The sequence below is a fragment of the Poecilia reticulata genome, linkage group LG8 (genome assembly GCF_000633615.1).
Source record: "Poecilia reticulata strain Guanapo linkage group LG8, Guppy_female_1.0+MT, whole genome shotgun sequence".
NCBI lineage: Eukaryota > Metazoa > Chordata > Actinopteri > Cyprinodontiformes > Poeciliidae > Poecilia > Poecilia reticulata.
This window is the reverse complement of record NC_024338.1, coordinates 10,607,566-10,627,905: the sequence shown is the minus strand read 5'-3', so window position 1 is coordinate 10,627,905 and position 20,340 is coordinate 10,607,566. Positions and strand designations below refer to the sequence as shown.

At 39.5% G+C, this 20,340-nt stretch overlaps 1 protein-coding gene across 3 annotated transcripts in view; it reads right to left on the bottom strand.

Annotated features, from left to right (window-relative positions):
- Positions 1-18,816, bottom strand: part of csf2rb (colony stimulating factor 2 receptor subunit beta) — a 60,070-nt gene extending 41,254 nt beyond the window's left edge. For 2 of the 3 annotated variants that reach the window (XM_008415672.1, XM_008415670.1), the window contains exon 1: positions 18,655-18,744. The gene's annotated coding sequence lies outside the window, so the exon portion shown is untranslated. Of the gene's footprint in view, positions 1-18,654 lie in introns of all 3 variants that reach the window. The other variant, XM_008415669.2, reaches the window with a different exon arrangement.
- Positions 18,817-20,340: the final 1,524 nt, after the last annotated feature.

The window sequence follows — 20,340 nt, the reverse complement described above, 5'->3', positions numbered from 1 at the left end:
ACTAAGAACTACTTCTTGGTAGTTTGCTTGTGTTGAAGCTAAAGGAAATGACACACTAGGGAACACCCTCATTAGGGCGTAGCTTWGATAGAGGCTAACAAAGGAGATCACAAACTCTTCTTAGTTGCCATTTTGTTCTGCTAGCTCTTAAAGGTAGCATGTGAAATGGACCAGCTGTGTTTTGGTATTAATTAATGAAATTCATGAATTCAACTCAGACTCTTTTTCAACCTCATACACCAAGAACCCAGCATGGAGAACGGATAACTTCTCCACACTTGCTARCATCTCTTACAATTCAAAAAATAATTGTTAAATGAAATTTGCCTGTCTAGCTATTTGTCTAAGCTAAATAARTTCAATAGATTCACTATTTGGGAACTTTTCTACACATGGACAGGGAAATTCAGACATACCGTGTCAAAGAAAAGAATCATTTCCAAACGACGTCAATAAACTTAAAAGCTTAAGTGCTTAATAAATGAGCACTCTCACTATTTCAGGTCGTTTTCTAATTCAGCACCATGCATCATTTTAGCCTTGTAAAAATTCAAACATGAGCTCATAACAGGCTRACACAAGCATCGCCCCTGGACTTGYAATCACAGGCCTGGTGTATCCAAACTCCAGCCGGTGATTAGCTTTTATGGAATGAAAACTGATCAGGATGCTTTTTTTAAATTACAAACAGAGAAATTTCATCAGAAGTGGTCAGGAACCACTCCAGCATCAAKTGATACCGCACACGTTTGAAACTTTGTTCACAGAGTTTGCGGAGCTCTCCGGTAAATCCGTCGCCTCTTGAGTAAAATCCTTCCCCCGCTTCYCCCCCCTGCTCTGCATATAACCCGGCAAAGTCCCGTTTGCCGGGGTGGGAACTGCTTGATATGCAAGGAGACACCTGCCTGTTGAGGCATAGCTGGCGATTTTATCCCGTCTCRGTAGAGCGGAGGATGGCATTATGATGAAATGAGAAAAAGTGAGAAAATCATCATCATCACAGCCCCTGACGTGACTGCCAGCTTCCATCTGAGAGAGGGAATGAGATTTGTCAAAGACGGAAACGAAGAAGATTCAGAAATGTTTGTTTGACATGTCGGCATAACACGAGAGGAAAAGGGGGAAGATGTGAAGAACTGACAAGGTAACCGAGGAGTTGAAGCAAACGACAAAAAAGATAAACCAAGAAGAAAAGAACCAGAGGGAAGACTGAAAGGACAGGAAAATGAGGAGAAAGATATTCACTGGTCAGGCACATTATGACTACTGACACAAGAAATGGATAATACTGAATATCTCTTTTGTGGCACTGGTTAAAAAAAAAAAAAAAAGCTGCTGCCTCAGTGTTTTTTATCACTTAATGTGTGAAGGTGTGATGAAAAACAGAGCCTGGCCAGTCTTGTCACACCTTAGAGGCATTTGTTTTCTTTTAATTTGCTCCTTCCTGAATAGTAAATGTGTATTAGGATCAATGATCGTTACTTTACCATGATGTTATATCTTGTTTTATCTATTATTTWTTATCTATGGAGCCAGTGACCATCTGGGTAATCTGATTTGGATGCTTTATGGGGGTCCCTAATGTGATCAGATAACAATTTGCAATATCCCTCATAAAGTAAGTCAGAACATCAGTTTCAAGCATCTGGCATGCTGAGTTGAGGGATTCTTCATCAAAACTGTGTTGTGCTAGAGTAAAATGTGTTGTAATGTCTCAACATTATTTCCCTTTGACATAATTTGAAACAAAATTCAGAAAAAACTTCGTTTTTTTTAGTTCAACAGAAAGAAAGTMAAGATATGCAGCAAATGGCCAGGCAGGCTGCATGGAGGCCCATGCTTCAGTGGCTGTGTTGTACTGGTGTGGACAGGGCGACTTACAAAGCTGTTGAAGAAACATCAACGTCTGAACCTGAGAGACAAAGGACAAAAGATAATCCAGGAGGACCAATCTTAATTTCTTTGAACTGTCAGTGCTGAGTACTTCCATTAGTGTCCACTGATGTTTTTTCTTTAATCTGGAGCTTCCAACCATTCCCTCTCCGTTTCATCCAAACACCTCCTCCCTGCGTCCTCCTCTACTTGATCACATGCCTCTCCTGATTATTGCCCCTGTCCGTTTCCTTGTCTCCTCATCTCCTCCCTCCTCTCCTCACCTGCCTCRTCTGTCGCCTCTCATTCTGTGTCAGGAGGCCTTGTTGGCAAAACTAGAGGCAAAATCACAACTTCCACCCSTTTCCTCGGCGTTTGTGTGTCGGTGAGTTAGAAAAGAGACAAAGAGCTGAAGGAGTGTATGTGTGGTCTGACMCGTATGCCCATTTTGCCAAAATAGAACAACTGGTTGTTTGCTTTGCCTTCTTCTTTGTTCGTCCTTCTACCTGCTCTGTATTCTCTCCAGTCACGAGTGAACACACCGAATATAACGCACACACGGGTTCACSGGGTGGTGAAGTGTTAGGTTTYGTAAACATGCTGCTGAACACGGGCTCCCTTAACTTCCCCTTCGCCGAGTCGCAACAAAAGTTCTGATCGTTGTTCACCTGCTGGAGCTCTGTGAGTCACTGAACCATGTTTTTGTACAGGACAAAAACACAAGAGGACATGATTACTGCATGATTAACCATCTTTGAGAAAAAACCTGGGATCATAGTATATTCATCCAGACTGARTCGTTACAGTACAAACATCACACAGGGTTACATTTAATCAGATTCAGAAGGTATTTTAATCACGTTTTGTGGATTACAGAATGGAAGATGCTATATAAGCACTCCACGCCAAAGAAATGCAAGAATGAATGGTGGTTGTTAATTATGAAGGCCTGTCTGTTTGGTATTAATGATATTATTAGGTATTTTGCAACATCTACAGGAATTTCATAAACGAAACAGATTAATGTTTTTTTTTTTAGTGCGTCTGCTACTTCTACTTATTGCTTTCATGCTAAATGATTATGTCCACAGAAAATGCAGTTCGGAGAATAAGCATTGCAGCAAAGATTTTTGGTCAAAGCTTTTCATATTTTCATCCACATTGAAAAAAAAACAACATATTCCATCTAAAAACATTCACATAATTCACTGTTGGTTTAACATTTYCTGGATATGCTGATGTTTCCGTATAKRGCACGTTGGTTTTAAGAAATGTCATCTGGGCGTAACGTTGCACTGATATCACAAGCTTCTTGATGGAATATTGGTTTGAAGCAGTAAATCAAGCAGGAGGAAACTACAATTTTTATGCGTTATGGAAGTAATTTAAATAAATAAGTGAAATGGAGCATATCTTTAAAACTCCCACTGTGAACATTTATAAGTTTTTCAACTTTTCTATGACTACTCAGTATGAGTTACATTAACTGATTATGTATTTAAATCTCCTAATGYGGTGAGTGAGTCTGTTTCTCTGGTGTTTAATAAAACATTTTTTCATATTTTTGCATAAATGGTTGTGATAAAAAGCCTTCCCCATCCCCAAATTTCTAAACCATTAAGCTTTACCAAAATGACAGTTTTACTTGCCATTTTCGGTTATATGCAAAAGTTAAACCAGCAGCAATTTCTGCTTGCTTAATGACATAAAAAGTAACACCAATGTAGATTTAAAACACACTTTTCAATCTTCTTAAAATGACTAAATAGTGACGGAAGGCAACATATAAATGATTTTAATGCTTTTTAAAGTTATATTAACCAAACGTGTATTGAGAGAATGAGAACAGTGTTACTGCATGCAGCAGCGTCCTTCCTGTGACTTTGTTTAACCCTCCTTTCGGTCACTGCTGGATGCGCCTGTTGACTCTGTGGGCAGGCTGAACAGTCCTCGACTATCTAATCAGATTGCACCGAGCCTGTAGGTGTGCGCTTCATAAGTCTAACGAGTCTTCCGCCATGGGTCATTAGCAGGGAGTGGATCAATGCACACGAGATGCCAGTGCATTAACTTGATTTAATTATGGTATCTTTGCGGTGCCAGGCCCCACTTTGCTTTGCTGTGCAACCCATGAATGCGTAAATATCCGCTAATGTTGGCACTTTGTAGAGTTAAAACGATTGATCTGCACTACAGTTTTTAATTGAAAATTCTTTTTATTGTGGAGGGGGGGGTTAACTTTTCGGTGCTATTGACATTGAAGGTATCATTACATTATCTGGGTATATGCTACAAATAATACAAAATATTTTATGACAGAGAATATTTAGTATTAAATATATCAGGTTATGATGTATTCAATGTACCTTGCAAATCTGAACTCTGATCCGAGATCAATGGGATGGTTTAGCTAATCCTTGTGTTTCGTAGACAAGTCCAACTAAAATTAGAAATACAAGAGGATGAAAATGCATTACCTGCATCTGAACAACATATACATCAACTGTTAACAGAAGTTACGTATATAGTGGTAGGTTTGACATATTCAATAAATTACAAAAAAAAGAATTCAAGAAGCACAGGAATTCCATCCATTCTCYGTAATAGTTTTGCTTAAGTTAATTAAAACATTTCAAATACATTTATTTCTTTGATTGTTAACAAAAAAATAATTCACACCTCACTGAAAGAGAGAATGTTTTCACTGCGGCCACATCCCTGACCGGGCAGTGCATTGCAAGTTTACTGTTTTCTTCTTCGTCGTAATTACAAGCTTTTAGCAGATGGAATCTTGTCCATGACCCAAACAGCCGTGATTACTGAGAACGCCGAGCTGTTTGCTGTGACTGAGAAATGTGTTTTATTTAATGTGTAGACTGTAATATTAAATGTCTCGTTTGGAAATAAAGCTTCAGTGCAGAGAGGTTTTATTGAATCGCTTAGCAGTCGTTCAGCGATCCGGAAATACCTTTATCGACTTGTCCCAATCTGCTGAAATGGTACAGAACAATCTTGCTGTGGCGATTTCTGTAAGACATTACAAATATTCAAGGAAAGGAAAAACTGATGAAGTAGATGCAGGWGATCACAATGCGATGGGGAGGAGATAAGCACCTGTATCACCTCTTGACATCCAAGCAGCAGAGAGAACTGTCTAAATGTCAAAAGTAGGAGTGGGTAAGTCCAGTCGTTAGGAGCAACTAGCCTTCAAAATTGGATGCATCCGTTCTCCAGCATTCCTGAATCAAATGGCTGAATTCCCACACYGGCACGTCCTTCAGATCCAGAGGCCTGCTGACGAGGCATTCATTTGATTCAGCAGTACTGGATCACGGATGGATCTGAAACGCTAGCAGTTCTTGAGGATTGGACTTTGGCCCCCCTCAGCGAGACACACCAGAAGGGCTGCAGTGTGTCTAATTTGTTAATGCCTTTAATACACACATGACACAACAAACTGAARAACAGCACAACAGAACAGATTACTGGTTAGTTTCATCAAGAGCGATGACCCTCCTGAAGAGATCAGACTCAAAAGGTATCGGTGGACACCGGGCCTTGGACTCTTGRCTGCTCAGCAGAATCTGCTTGTGTTGATTGTTCATCAGAAAATAACGAGCTGAAAGTTTGGAAGCGTGTCTAGACAWTCAATGTCTACATTTCCCTTGGGATCTCACGTGCCAAGCATTAATCTCCATCTACCAGTCAGTGTTCAGTGGCAGATGGGTGTTGGTGGTCCTGTTAGTCATATTGGTGTAAAGATGAGTTTAAAGTCCGCAGTTTAATATCCTTTGTGTGGCAGTGCAGCTAGAAATCMTCCCGGCTGTTATCTAGAGCATCGCTAGAAAACAGCATTGTGCTGCATTTGTTTCCTGAAGGTCAGCTTTAGGTGGAGCCCAGCATCCAACTCCATCTGATTAGCATTCGTCACCGCAGGCTCTCCTTCCCAACCATCTATACATCATTTTTATCTTGGTACAAAATCCTCCCAAAAGCTTGTGGATGCTACAGAACTTTGAAATTTACATTAAGAAATGTTCAGACTCCAGGCAACATTCCAGGGTAAATCCCAACTTTAATACAGTATTTATTAACTTTTTAATAAAACACAATTTCTCTTCTAAAAGAAAGAACTGGATGAGCTTCTGAATGCATAAACATTTCCATTGTGGTGTGGGTGAGCACTAAAAGATTTATTATTCACATGCAATATAAGTGACTCTTTGGTTTTACAAATGAGGAGCTAGAAGGGTGGCGCGGTGTTATTTAAAAAATKAATGCCTTTATTTTAGCACTGATGTTTTTAAAATTTCCAGAATTTAGCAAAATTATGATACCAATATACAYATAGTTGAACAAAAAGCAAGAAATGAACATGGGTCTGCCTTTTAAAGTGAACCTTTAAAAGGTTCACTTTAAAGGTTAACCTTTAAAGTGAACTGACTTTTTTTATGCAACAAAAAAGTCAGTACCCAACCGTCCTGGACCTGCTGTCTTCATGTTTTAGATGCGTCTCTCATCCAGCACACTTCCAACAGCTGCRCAAACTCCCTTTGTCATCAAGCCTGTTGAACCAGGCAGGAGGAAAACGCATCAACATATAAGGCAGCAGACCCTGAGGAGAGCCAGTCCTGGTGTTTGCCTCTGCCAGTCAGCAGAGCAGTCACAGTGCCTTCCAGTGTTAATGCCCCATGGAGTTTTTTCCCCTTTGGCCGCACTACAACAACAAGCTTCAATTTATTTCGTCAGCGTTTCTGAGATAAACCAATCAAAGTTTAGAGTGTAGGGAGAGTTATGCATCATTTTCAAACTGTTTCCGAGTCGAAATCAGAAAAGTGACTTATTTTGATTCAGCCACCTGAGTGAATAGTTTGAAGATCTCTGGGTGGCATGCTTCCACAGACCAACATTTCTGCATGTTTCTCTTTCAAAAATGGCAAACTGCATCAACTGGACCGTTCAAAGTACATGAATATTCGTCGATCTAAATCGTCCCATTTTAACTCTAGCTGAGTTTAAGGAAGGTGAACCTCTGCACTTATCCCGATCCTTCTGCAGACTCTAGCAGATTTTAACCAAGATTGGCATGCCTTTATCCTCTCATCAACTCTGACCAACATCACTGTCCCTGCCAAAGGAAAGCCTCTCCACAGAATAATGGGCCAACATTATGTTTCACCAGTGGCACGATGCTAGCCGTGTGTCCCCTTCGTGACTTGTTGCAAACTGCAAACATGACAATGTTTTCCAAACTGTGCAAACAGAAATCTTTTGAATAAATGTAAAACATATTCATATTCACGTCCTCTAGTAATTACTGGGAAGAAGCTGAAAATGACCAGTGATACTTCGTGGTAGCAGCCTGGCTTAAGTTGGTTTCAATTTTAAAAACGATTCCGGCTTTGACCAAGATAACAACTTCTGTTTTCTTGCCTTGTCGCAAACGTAAAACTAAACCGTCTAACTGAAGTCTATTCCCAAAACTCAGATTAACKACTGCAGGTAAAATTAGCCGACAGTGACTTTGCCAGGGATTAGGTTACTTGGTGTCACATTGAAAGGATGTTTAGCAGTAACTGTATACCGTGTCTACAGATGCCACTGACCACAATTACACTCTGGGGTCGGTTATCAATAGTAGATTTCCTTAAGAAGTTACTGGTTGTTGTTTTCCTCCTTTTGTGTTTTTTATATCTAAAGTTTTCTTCCTCTTTCTCTCGTTTACTGTTTGTTCTGGGTTATGCGTTAAATCTTTGGTTTTCATGCCATTCTTGATCATTTAAAGCATTTTCCAGTGATGGGTCAACCATAACAAAAAATCTACTTTTAAATCTCCTCGCATTGGTCTGCATACGCTACATTATGAATTTCACAGTCATTTCTGGGTGCTGGATCTCATATTGCTCCTCAAGTCGCTCTCAAATATGCTCAGACACCTGTTGTCTGAATTCACACCATTCTTCCAGCCAAGGCTAGCAATGGATACTGTGCGAATCACACAATCACCCCACAACTCACTTCCTGAAGCTRGATTTAACACGCCGTCGCTCCTCTCAGCTCCCGTATAATGCCACGCTCTGTTCTGGAGTTCAGGATCTGTTTTTGGTTCTCTGCTGTTTGGGTTTTACGGTCGCTCTCCAGGCTGAGTAAACTAAATCATCGCCGATCAATTTCAAGTGACTTTTTTTGTTTTGTTTCTGCCWTTTACTATAAAAGTCGAGGCAAATTTATGTTTATAGCACGTCTTAAATCAAGACAAAATTACTTAAAAAATTGCATTAAAAAAAAAGGAATTCAGAACGGATTCGTTTGTTACAGAATTAAAGATGGATAAAATTTTAAACTCTCTTCTGCAACATACAAAAAGACGTACGTGCACGTTTCTCTTCTCCTCATGTTCCTCCCATCATGCCTGATTTTGGACTCTCTAATCAGCCGTCMTTTATTCAACGAACGGATTCGTTTGAAACAAATTCAATTAAAWATATATATATATTTTAACATTTGTGAGACGAGACATTTTTAAATACGTCAAAAATCAATTTGAACAAAAAAAATAATAATAATAATTTGTAATTTTCTATTTTCTAAGTCGGCCCATGAGGGGCCTGTGATTATATCTCAGAGCAAATGAGGACTAAAATTATCGGAATATAGGTTCTACACTCTTATTATTAGACAGAGGAGTAAATGTATAACGATGTGATCAGAAGGCAAACAAACAAAATAAGTTTTAAAAAAATATATYTCTAAGAACTTTTCTTCCGCTCTGAGGACTCTGAACAGATAAAAGACGTCCAGCTGAAGGAGAAACCTTGACAACTCCGTTGCTTAGGCAGCTCATGTCTTCTGCTCTGATCAGATCACGGAGCCGACACAGTAATCAATATCCTACTCCCTCTGACGCAGCCTCCTCCCTGATCCCGTCTACATGTTTTCTTCTGCCTCGTCTTGCTCCCATATCAGAACATCATCCCGTCCTGCGCTGCGAAGGCGCGTCAATCATTCTTTCAGAACTCGGAGTCTCCCGGTGCCCCTGAACTCTCAATAGCCCGATATTTCCAGTTTGTGCAAGGCAACGGCCCGRAGATGCGTTGCTTCGCATGAAAATGTGCCAGACGAACGAAGGTTTGATGTTTTCCCAGAAACAGGAGGGAARATGTTCACAAACATGATTAGTTTTTGRCTGAAAGAGCAATTAATAATGAGGTCTGGGTTCTAAATGGCCGTTTTTGACTAATTTTGATTTTACCTTTATATTTCTTAATAGAAACCATTAATATTGCCTTACGTGGTATAATTTTTTTCAGGACAACYTGAACTTTGTCAGTTTACACWGATTTTTGTCATTTGGATATACTGACACTGCATTTTGGGCCTAAACTCACACAAAAAGATMAAATTCGAGGCGAAAAAGTWTTTATTTTTCACTGTGAAACCCACATACATGTATAAGAAATGTTTYTTATGGTTTAGAATATTAAAGTATACTATAGATTTAAAAATCAATATGTACAAATATAGCAAACAACTYGTGTGTATAAGATTATTATCAACAAAATGTAGGTAATTAACTCGTTTCTGTGCAACTATTAACAAAATATCAAATCAAGATTSTGTTGGGAATGGAAATCCCGATCAATGAATCATAATTTGTATTGACACACGGAGCATAAAATCAGCCAAGAAAAGCATTCAGACTTTACTTATTTTATTCACTTTCAGCGCTGAAAGGAGACGCTTTTACCATTACATCCGAGAAGAGTTTCTAAAAAAGTCTCTGTAGCGTCTGAGGAGAAAGAGGAGGGTAGCTGATTATATGGACTGAAGACACTCCCTGAAATCACACCATGTCTCTGTGGCCTGGGAAAACGTTTCTTTTTTGTGAGAAATGGACCTTGGTGTCTAACAGAATCAAACATGTAACTCTTTACTATGGGCCCTTTGTCTAACAGCGTGTGACTCTTTCTCGACCTTGGTAAAGCGTCTCAACAATTCCAAAAAATACATAACTTTGCCAAATAAATTGAAGTCCTGGCAATTACTTATCTATATTTGTACAATTATTTACAAAGGATCAGATGTCACACAAGATAATAAAAATGATTTGTGCCACTCCAGGAAACAGTTTCTGTCCATCATGACACAGAGGGGCACATCGCATGCCTGACATTTCCATGGAGTGTTGTGCCGTTTTTTTGTAAGCAGTGATTGCATTTCAGTCTGCCTTTGCTGGCTTTTTGGGCAGAATCTGTGGCTGTGGAAATTGCCACAGGAACATGGTCTGCTCTCCTGCTCTGAGAATTGCCTTCCTTGYTCATACCACAAAGCTGACACACGAGCCATGAAGTCTTGGTGCATCAAGACTGTTCTTGCTTTGTGCTGCTCATCTCACGATGTAAGATGAAGGCATTTGTCGTCGCAATGTCAAGAAAACGGAGCAGCAAAGTCCTGTACYGGCGGTGTGTTTTTCTCTTGGTGGAGTAGTACTGGATCAGCTGGTCTGAAAGACCAACTCCACCCATATTTACATTATAGGCCACAATCGGTGTTGGATGAGGAGTCTTTCTCACAGCCCAGTTCCCATCTGCAGCCTTTACCCTTCTGTCCACTGTCTCTCCAGAAAAAGTGGGATGGACAGTGGAGCACACAGAGACCTCACGAGTGTCAATCCATTTCACAAAAAGCGAGAGGTCCTTCTCTGATCCACCTTACAGATCCTCTTTCACTGTTCTTGGTCAGAGCATTTCCCCTCCCTCTGGGACATCCCTTTCTGCTCTCCCTGTATGTTCCACATGCTCCACACTTCATTCTTATTAAGTCCATGAAAAGTTTTGGACTGGAATAAAAATTGTCCATGTAAATACGGTATCCTGTGYCAAGGAAAGATCTTATGACAACATCGTAAGACAGGCCATGCTCACTTTGAGTTTGAGTTTTGCCAGTGTAAATCCCGAATGTAACGGTGTAACCACTGGTTGACTCTGCCAAAATGAAAACTTTTCACTCCCCACTTGGTCGGTTTGTCCTTCATGTAGTGAGTGATGCCAGTTTTTGCTTTAGTTCCCACCTTCCTTTCATCCACAGCCATCATCTGTGCCTGAGAAGACTCAGGCACAGATGATGTCGTCGCTCAGAGGCCTGATTCTAARCAGCTTGTCATGTCCAGGTGTTCCTTGTTTTATCATTCTGTTCGTCTTCCTCTGGATCGCCAACGTGAATGTTCCAAAATATTGATCTGAAATTGTCTCTGGACATCGCTTTGTGTGGAAGGGGCACAGACAAAATACTGTTTTGCTTCCAATAGTCCTGAAGACTGGGCAGTGAAACTGAAGACGTATAGATCAGGAGACCAAAAAATGTGTACAGATCTTCTACTTCAATGTCATTCCATTTGTACTTTTTCACCTAATAATTTATTTTTTGCTGCATTTTTGTTTGTGGCAAATTGTTTTCACTGTGTCAGTGGCAAAATATAATAAAAAAAAAGCTCTTTTGAACTATGGGAAGACAGGTCGTTTATTTGGACTCCTGGTGTTCGGTGTGGCTGGAACCTTCTTACTCCCGGCACGCTGTCGGCATCCTCCTCCGTCTTCCAGGGGTCACAGCGGGGGAGTGGCTCAGCGTCACCCCTCGAGACCGCGCAGTTGCGCAGCGYCGGCTACTTCTCAGTTTGGATCTTCGCATAGCTACATTTGTRCCTACCTCATCTTCTTCCTGATACCCATGTTCTCTCTCTCTTTCTAAAACGAATGACTGAACCGCTGCGTCGTCATCAGAATCCTCGCTGTCTGCTTCAGACTCAGGCTGCGAGTCTCCTTCGTCTGATAGCTCAAAAAAGAGCTTCGCTGCCTGCTCCACATTCATTCTTCTCATCATTCTTTACAGACAAAACAAAAAAACAATATCCTACATACATATTACGAGGTAGATTTTACTGATCGTCTGATATCGAAACTATCTGATGTGCCTCTTTTTTTCTCTTCATTCCCGCGTTACTGCTCATTGTTTTCACGTTTTTTGCGTCACTGTCCTTCGTTTCTCAGCAGCAAAATGTTGTCAACTCTCATCAGTTGAACATGTGAGATGGAGTGAGGGGCTCTCCTGTTATGTTTTACTTTTTGTGTTGCGATGGCGCTCCGTTTCACTGTCTTAGAGTGGAACGGAGCGGGTTTTACAATTTCGCTGAATGAAAAAAGATGGTTTMAATATTTTAGCATAACTTCGGTTTTACTTTGCCTATTAACATAATTTAAAAACTGGTGTGTAGTTTATAATGTGCACTTTAAACTCAAGTTGAAAGTGAGACTCGGGGAGGAGGAGTCTTGCTTCTGCGTCACCCCAAATCAGATATGTAAAAAAGACGCATACACGTCTATAGACCTTAGACGGCTAAGAAGGTGCAAACAAAAACTGAAAGGAAATAATGTTGGACTGGATCTCACATCATCTAGGAAGTCATTTATTTTGCCGTGTTGTTTAAATGTGACATTCTTCCTCTGCTTTCGTCTCTTTCTACAACATTTCCATTCTCTCATTTTCTTTATCTCCATTACGTTCACGTTTCTCTCATCGTTCKGAACAAACTCCCTCCTTCCASTCTGTACCCTTCAAGTGTGAGAAAGACGGTAGGAAAATTGTGCTGACTCAGGGTAATGCAAGAGTGGCATCAAGGACGAAGGAAACCGAGCGTTTGAACTCTTCTCTCTGTTCTCTCTTTCACAAATAGATATGCGAGTCAACATGAACCCATGTTGTCTTTATACTTATACCATCAGGCACTTTTACCTCTTACTCATTCCTCTTCATTTATCTTAAGGCATCTYATGATCAGCAGTGAATATTAAATGCTGCATTTTATGCGTAAGATGAAATAAAAATGTAAATAAAACGTTCCTAAATAGCACCTGAAACTGACACTGTTCGATGAAAAGGGTTTTTTTTAGTGACACCTAGTGGGACAACTGCAGATTGCAGCTAATCCTCATCGCCTTACTCTCCCTTATGTGGATGTTTAATACTTTCCAAAAGAGCTAAATTTGTCTTAAGCTGTAAAAGCAGCAGGAAAAATTTTTTACATTCTTAACATTGTGACCTCTGTCAGGTGAAGTAAATAACTTGGATTATTTATGGGATAAATGAATCTGCAGGTGTGGCTTTGATTCTAAATGTTCAAGTGTTGGAAGAAGGGAAAATAAGAGCTACATGAGAATTTAAGAGAGTTTGATTTGGACAGTTGGGTAAGAAAATCTCCAAAATTAGAGCCAAAAATTGTTAAACAGTTTGAGAAAGACAGGAATCAGTTTAAGGTGCCGAGTTGGACTCTAAATTTGACTACAGGTGAAATTCTTTGAGCAAACAATTTGATCCGACATTCTTGCTATAGGATTTTAATTTAAGTCAGACACAGAAGCATCGTAGCTGGTAGAAAATGGAGTACCAGCACCAAACTAGGCAGGTGCCTTGTTTTAACACAGCAGGTGGCCCAGGCCATGAATCATTTCTATTGGTTAATTTGCCAGGGAGTTGAGATTTAAATGTGTTTTTTGCTTCGATCTGACTGGATGATGAGGGGAAATCGGTTTACTGGCCTCCTCCGATGGATTTCATGCTTTTCACCCAGCAAAAGTGAGACGAAGTGAATGGAGAATACTAAATCTTTTAACCGTCCAGAGGGATTTGAGAGCCTATTAATATACTTGACACGTCTTTTTTTTCCTATTTTGTAAACAAAGATGGAGTTACTGATGAAAGTTGTGCTGCATAAAAATGCCCAAAGGTCAAATTGCATCATTAACTCATTATTTAAATAGATTTTTCAAGGGAGCGTGCTCCTGGACCAGTTTAGTATTAACATGCTCACCCAATATTTTTTTTTCCCACAATGCATTACAAAGCTGTGAATGACAGCAGGATGAGTCAGGAAAACATTTTTTTTAGAGAACTTTCAGCCGTGTCCTTTTGTGTTGACTTTTCAACAGAATCTAATTTAAGTTGAACCTTAATGGAAGTACATAGATGTCAAATGAAAATTTTCCCGTTTTAACAAAAGGTTTGATGTACGAATCACTAATTTGGTTCTTTTGAGCACTATGAATCTTAAAAAAATACATTTAAAAAATCAATGGAAATGCAAAACTACAGACTCAAGCTGCAAAAGTTACGTATTTAGCTTTAAAAAATGTTTGCTACCAATTTAAACCCTATATATGGAGCCATCTTTATAAAGTCTTTCTTTTTTTACTGTAGACTTTTATGAATAAAATTATTGTATTAAGCAAAAAACCTGGAGATAAGGGAGAAACCTTGCTATTTTTGTCTCTGCCTCTTGGTAGTCGACGAGCTTCACGGTGCGTCTGCGTTGGCTCACCTGCGCTCGAGTTCAAAGGACTCCATCTCATCTTCTCCACACCCTGTCTTATCAGCATCACTCTCTTATTTCCTCCAAGGAATTCTGCTCCAACCTCGACTTTATCTTTCCGGTTGAGCCAAAGAATAATTTTTCTTTGTTCCGAGCTACGTGACGTGGAACCGAATGTTTGCTTAAATCCTGGTTCTGGAAGGAAAGTTAGAAGTAAGAAATGTACGAGATCGAAATGAGACAAAGAGGAGAAACACTGACTGGAAGTTTGCGTTATACTGTATGTATTCCTTAACCTCGCTAAAGTTTAGAATCATATAACTTGTTTTAATGCATTGTAAGGTCATCAAATCTAGCAGAGAATCTCCGATGATAGATTCAAATGCCCTCGTTCAAAAATTCACCTCCTATCTGGAGACGGTTTGCATCAGCATGGAGAGCCGCCCAGGAGCGATCGACTGCAGATGAATCATGTTTGAAGTGGCTTCTGTTCCACATTTGTATTCCAGTCACATCTCCACATGAATTCTCCAATCTTTAATGAAATATATCGACGAGTTAGGGCTAATAAACCAAGCGACAACAATGTGGAGACAGGCCAGTAATTTCTGGCAGTGGGACGACTGACATCGGACTTTAAATTGTGATGTCGAAGGTTTTGCAGCTGGATGGACGTGAGGTAAAGATTACTGCCGCCACTTCTTCATTGTAGTTTTCTTCCTCCTTATCCGTGCCCAGATCGGCTCCAGGCTTCTCTTCCTCCTTTTGTTTTTTGCTGAGTTCACAGGTATCTCTTGCTCTCCCCTATATCATCACTATCTTCTTTCTTTTACCGTCCACCTTTGTTTTCCCCAAAACTTTTTTTTCCACTTCTTTTGCCTCTTGACTCCAGTGGGAGATCGGTGGAAGAGAAAATATTGGCACATTTTGGGCCGATAGATTTCTTTTCTATAGAAGTTTTACTCTTACTTAAGGAAAAAGCCAAGGAAAGCATTGATTACTTTATTTTGTTTTACGCTTTTTTTGGGGTGAAAGAGCTGCTAATCCAGAACAATCATTCAAGTTTTGGAGATGAACTTCTGTTGCCAAAATATTCCAAGGCCGTTATTGTCAGAGATCATTTCTTAAAAGTCTAAAATGTTCAAGAAAAAAAAAAGAAAGAAAAAAAAATAATAGTTGCATTTTATGCAGACTTCAGTTTTGGTCTGATGTGCATCAGTCAAGTGGCAAAGTGGAAACCTTGCATTGCATTAACAGAGGACTATTAGTGCATTCACACCAGCTGTGTTTGGTCCACTTTAATCAAACTCTAGTTTGTTTACCTAGTCAGTCCAGTTGGTTTGGGGAGTTGTGCATGTACAACCGAACTCTGATGTGGACGGTCTACTTAGAGATTTGGAGCCCTGTTCAAATTTATATTTGGATGCCAAATGTACTGGAACATGCTCCAAAAGCAGGAAGCAGACTATAGGGCAGGGCATTTTGGGTAAATAAAACCAAAACAAAAAATACGAGCTAGTGTAGTGCTAGCAGGACAAATGGCTTGGGGTCTTTTGCCAAAAAGAAAATAAAAATCCAGCTAAAATCTGATGCCATGCCGTTTCTTTGTTTATTTTTACATTTTGTGAAGAAGGAAGTAACACTCAGTTCATTTTGTTCTTATATTTTGTACGCCCTTCCCCCACCTGTTGATAAGCACTCCTGGTCAGCTGGCTGAAAGAAGTTATTACACTTTTCAGTCACCTACAGAAAAGTCAACTTACTTTTAAATACTGAACAATGAGGTTACAAGAAAGAAACTGGTAACTTAATCGTTACAATTTACTCAACAATCAAGTTAATTACTTAAGTAATTAACCTTAAACTAACCAGTTTAAGGTGTTGAGCTGGACTCCAAATTTGACTAGAAGTGAAATTCTCTCGACGAAAGTAAAAACTTTCGTCGAGAGATTATTTGCAAGAAAAAAACTCACAAATTTAATATTAGTCTCTGAAATTTTCTAGAGAAAACAAGAAAACGTCTGTTTGTAAATTAGGAAATGTATATTTTTTCAGGAAAAACTGTTTTGTTTCTCTTCAGCTGGAGAAAGTCATTGTTATTTCAAATATAGATATTTAATATATACGTTTCGGAACAACAATAATCATATAATGCAACAAAAAAAGCAACACTTTTAACTGGAAATTAATGTACTTATTGTGAATATATTTGATACTTTTGTGGGAATTACTTTTATTTTACTCCCAATTTGTACCATGAGGTTATTATAATGTGAGAATCTATGACCAGATGGCAGACCGGCAAAGTTAAGTATTTTTGTTTTTTCTTTACGAGTCAAGGTTGGATCTTTTCAAGCAATCTTAAACATCTATCACCACATCAGATTTAGCTCCAGAAACCTTCAATGGTTGCACTTCAAAACTCCAGTTCATTTTAAGATGCAGCTCTTCAGTCTTACACTTTGAGTCTGAGGGGGACATAAAAAAAAAAAAAAAGAAGAAAGATGTAGCAAGGTCTTGTAATTATTCACCAATGTTACCGAGTGCCTTAAAGGAACAAGTGTTTGATGGAAATTAAAAGTGAAAATTAAAAGCTTAAGAGAGAGAGGAGCAGAAAAGAAGAAGAGATCAGAGGCGAGGCGGAACAGAGGACAAAGCAAGGTCCCCCGGGTGGGAGGCGGTGTGAGAAAATGAGGAGGGGAAAACAGAGCGGAGGAGGAGTCCAGTAAGTCTGTCTGGAACGACGGTGGAGGGTGGAGATGGACGATTATTAATAGTAATGTTTGATTAGCACGAGCCRGGCTGGAAAGCGATACGTCGGTGGAACATCACGACTGGGAGCCCATTTTTCATCCCAAAAATAGTTGTAGAGGACATGTATAAAACACAAAGAGCAGAGCCTCTTATCTTTCACTGGACACCCCTGCTGCACCGACCCAACCCCCGTCCCACATCCAAAACCACCACCGGCCAGTAACAAGGTAAAAACCAAAGGGCATGACTTAGGTGTGGAGTTTCATCCTCTTAGCTGAAGAGCTAATATGTTTTTTTAACAAAACAAAAAGACATTTTAGAAGAAACMAGGTTGCTCTAACACGAGGCTGATATTCACATTTTGAAGTGGTTTTAAGAAAGTACAGCGAGAGATTAACATGAAAGTCTTTGGAGAAATGTCCAAAAAGGCAATTTAGCCTCTTTCACRTCCTCCTTCATTAAAGCAGATCAGATTAAGATACAGCGAGAGCGTATCGGCAGAATAATTGCTTCGTGGCACTAAAAAGTAAAAGTTGGTGTGGTATGTTTTTCTTGTTAGAAATTTTCCAAGGACAAWTTTAAATCGCACCTTCTAGGAGTGGAAAAGCGTCTCTCGTCGACGGTTCCAACTAGATGAAATAATAAATGAAGTGGACCGATTCAATCATAACTTGCGTGCAATGCACAACGGTAGACTAAACCTTAAATATTCACGATCAGAACGGCATGCAGTCGATGTGCAGAGGAGTGTCCGAATGAAACATCTGCGCCTTTAAATGCTGTTCTTRGTGACGCTTTCGGTAYKAGATCWACTGAATTTTTTAWTTGTTTTTGGAATATTTCATGTAAATCTGATTCTGTATGCTTCTGTCATTACATTTTAATTCACATTTAAATGTGGAATTGTGGAAAATATAGATAATWTATTTTTTCTTTATAAGAAGGGTTTTGTTACCTAAATCTAATCTATTCCAATAAGCTAATTGATGTGATAAAAACTTTAWTTAGTCATTTTCTCAGTTTCTTTCTTTGTTTACTTGCACCCATGGCTGTTCTGGTTCYCTCGAAAGGCCTGCATATCAGTGTAATATTTACAAAAGAGCTGATAAAGTTGGCCCACGTTTAAATTAGGTATCATGCATGCATTGTGGAAAGAGTCCATTCACATTCAGAGCTTTAGAGAGCAATGTTTCATTGTTTGCAAGCCAAAGCCAGGATAAGTGTGACTTTGTTTCCAAAGTAAATTTGCTTTTCAAAAAGTCCTTCRTGCCCGTGTAAAACAAACGCGCTCTCAATGTGAAAACCTTGAAAAAAAATGTTTTTTTTTCTTTTTTAGGATTTGCTGTTTTGCAATAATTGCTTAACTTACTTTTAAATACTGAACAATGAGGTTACAAGAAAGAAACTGGTAACTTAATCGTTACAATTTACTCAACAATCAAGTTAATTACTTRAGTAATTAACCTTAAACTAACCAGTTTAAGGTGTTGAGCTGGACTCCAAATTTAACTAGAAGTGAAATTCTCTCGACRAAATTTTTCTATTTGCTAGAAAAATCTTGAAAGCTTTACACAGAACAACACGGCCAATGAAGGYAAGAACCAACAGYGATTAGATTAACGAGCTGTAAAGCTAACGGTGAGGATGATTTGAAAACATGTCGGTACCTTTGCACCTGTCCGTGGCCTCCCGTCTCTGGACACTCATCCTCCTGCTTGACTGCTGTTGCTGGCGAAGCCTCCCATCCTGTCCCGTACCTGCCAGAGGATTAAACAGTGGACATCAGTGATAACAGCCAGATGATCCCCAGGCCTCCGCAGTAAGGCTCTCACATCCCCTCTCTCATTGTGCAGTGGCGCAAAGCTGCATGCACGCACAGATGTGTTTGTTTCTGTACAGGGTTCTTTTTCTTTTCCTGTTTGAAATTAAATCAATAGGAAATAAAGACCACGCTTAAAGGGAATTGGTTTTAAAATGAGTCTCGGTTCAGATTAAATTACTTCACAAAAAAACAACAAATTTGGACGCAGTCACTAGCGCTCCTCTGTAATCACAATAAGAAAATAAAACAAGTCTCAARGGTATCTTGGTTTAGTTATAGATCACCTCTTATGGTGGAACGRCCTACTGAYTRTCTGTGCCCTCGATTACAGTAAAGGTTGTATGTTATTATGTAGATTTWAGACATCTTGTTGCTGTTCTATCCAGCTGTTTTGAAGAGCATTATTAGATACAGGTTTATGTTTTTTTGTTTTGTTTTTATGGTGTACCCTATCTAATGGAATGCATGTGTGCTTCTTTCTATGTGATAAATTCATTGGTTTATGTTGTGTGACACATTATCAAGGCAGTTATTGTAACAGCTCTGGAGTCCAAGACTAATTTCCCTACAACTGCTATAAAATATTMTTTTRATTTTGATTTGATTTGACTTGATGATGGATTTATTGGCTTATGACAAATCAATACAGATTTCAGTTGGATTCAAGATTGGACTTTGACTGGACCATTCTCACACATGRATRGGGTTAAACCATGTCACTGTTCSTCTGACACTACGTTTAGGGTTGTCGTCCTTCTGAGAGACGSTAGCTCAAAGACTTCTGCAGCTTCTGTCAGGTTTTATTCCCGGATTGCACGTGATGCGTTTGATTTCTGAAACTCGCAGTATTTGGATTGTGAACCAGGCTGTGATTTTTTTAAAGGTGTAAATGCTTGACTTTTGTTGTTTTAAAGAACTGCTTTCCACTTTTCACTGTCTCATGAAGGTCAGGCTAATAGTTGCCCGTTTGATCATTGTTCTCCCACCTGGCCTCTCCTTTCTAGTGTAGGTGGACAGTTGGGTTATAGTCTTTTTCTTCTTGGTATGGATTGACCAGAGCTTTGTGTGACGTTCAATGTTTGGGATATAGCTTCACTTTGAGCGCCATTGATCTAAGGCCTTCAGATGAAGCTTTGAATGACAAAGCCGTCTTACTGAGCCACACAATCCTACAAAACAATGCTCATAGTTCAGTGGGTTKGTGCCAGAACCATCACAGTTAGCAGAAACAAAAACTAAAATCCTCTACTGTGAAATCTAATTCCTGCTTTTCTGCCTACACAGCAGTATCATGTTTCTCTGCGTCATCTCCCTCTTACTTTATCCGTGCCACTTTAACAAACGCACACTCAAACAGCATGGAAGAGCTCGAGTTTCTTGAAATGGAGGCAAGTTGTTTTCTAAGCCTCCTTGGCACAAGTCGTCTTGGTGCTTCAGTATAAATACACACACGTTCACACTCATGCAGCTGTTCCAGTGGACCGGGGAGCTGGCGGCTGCGCAGGACCGGTTAGGTTTCCCACACCTACTG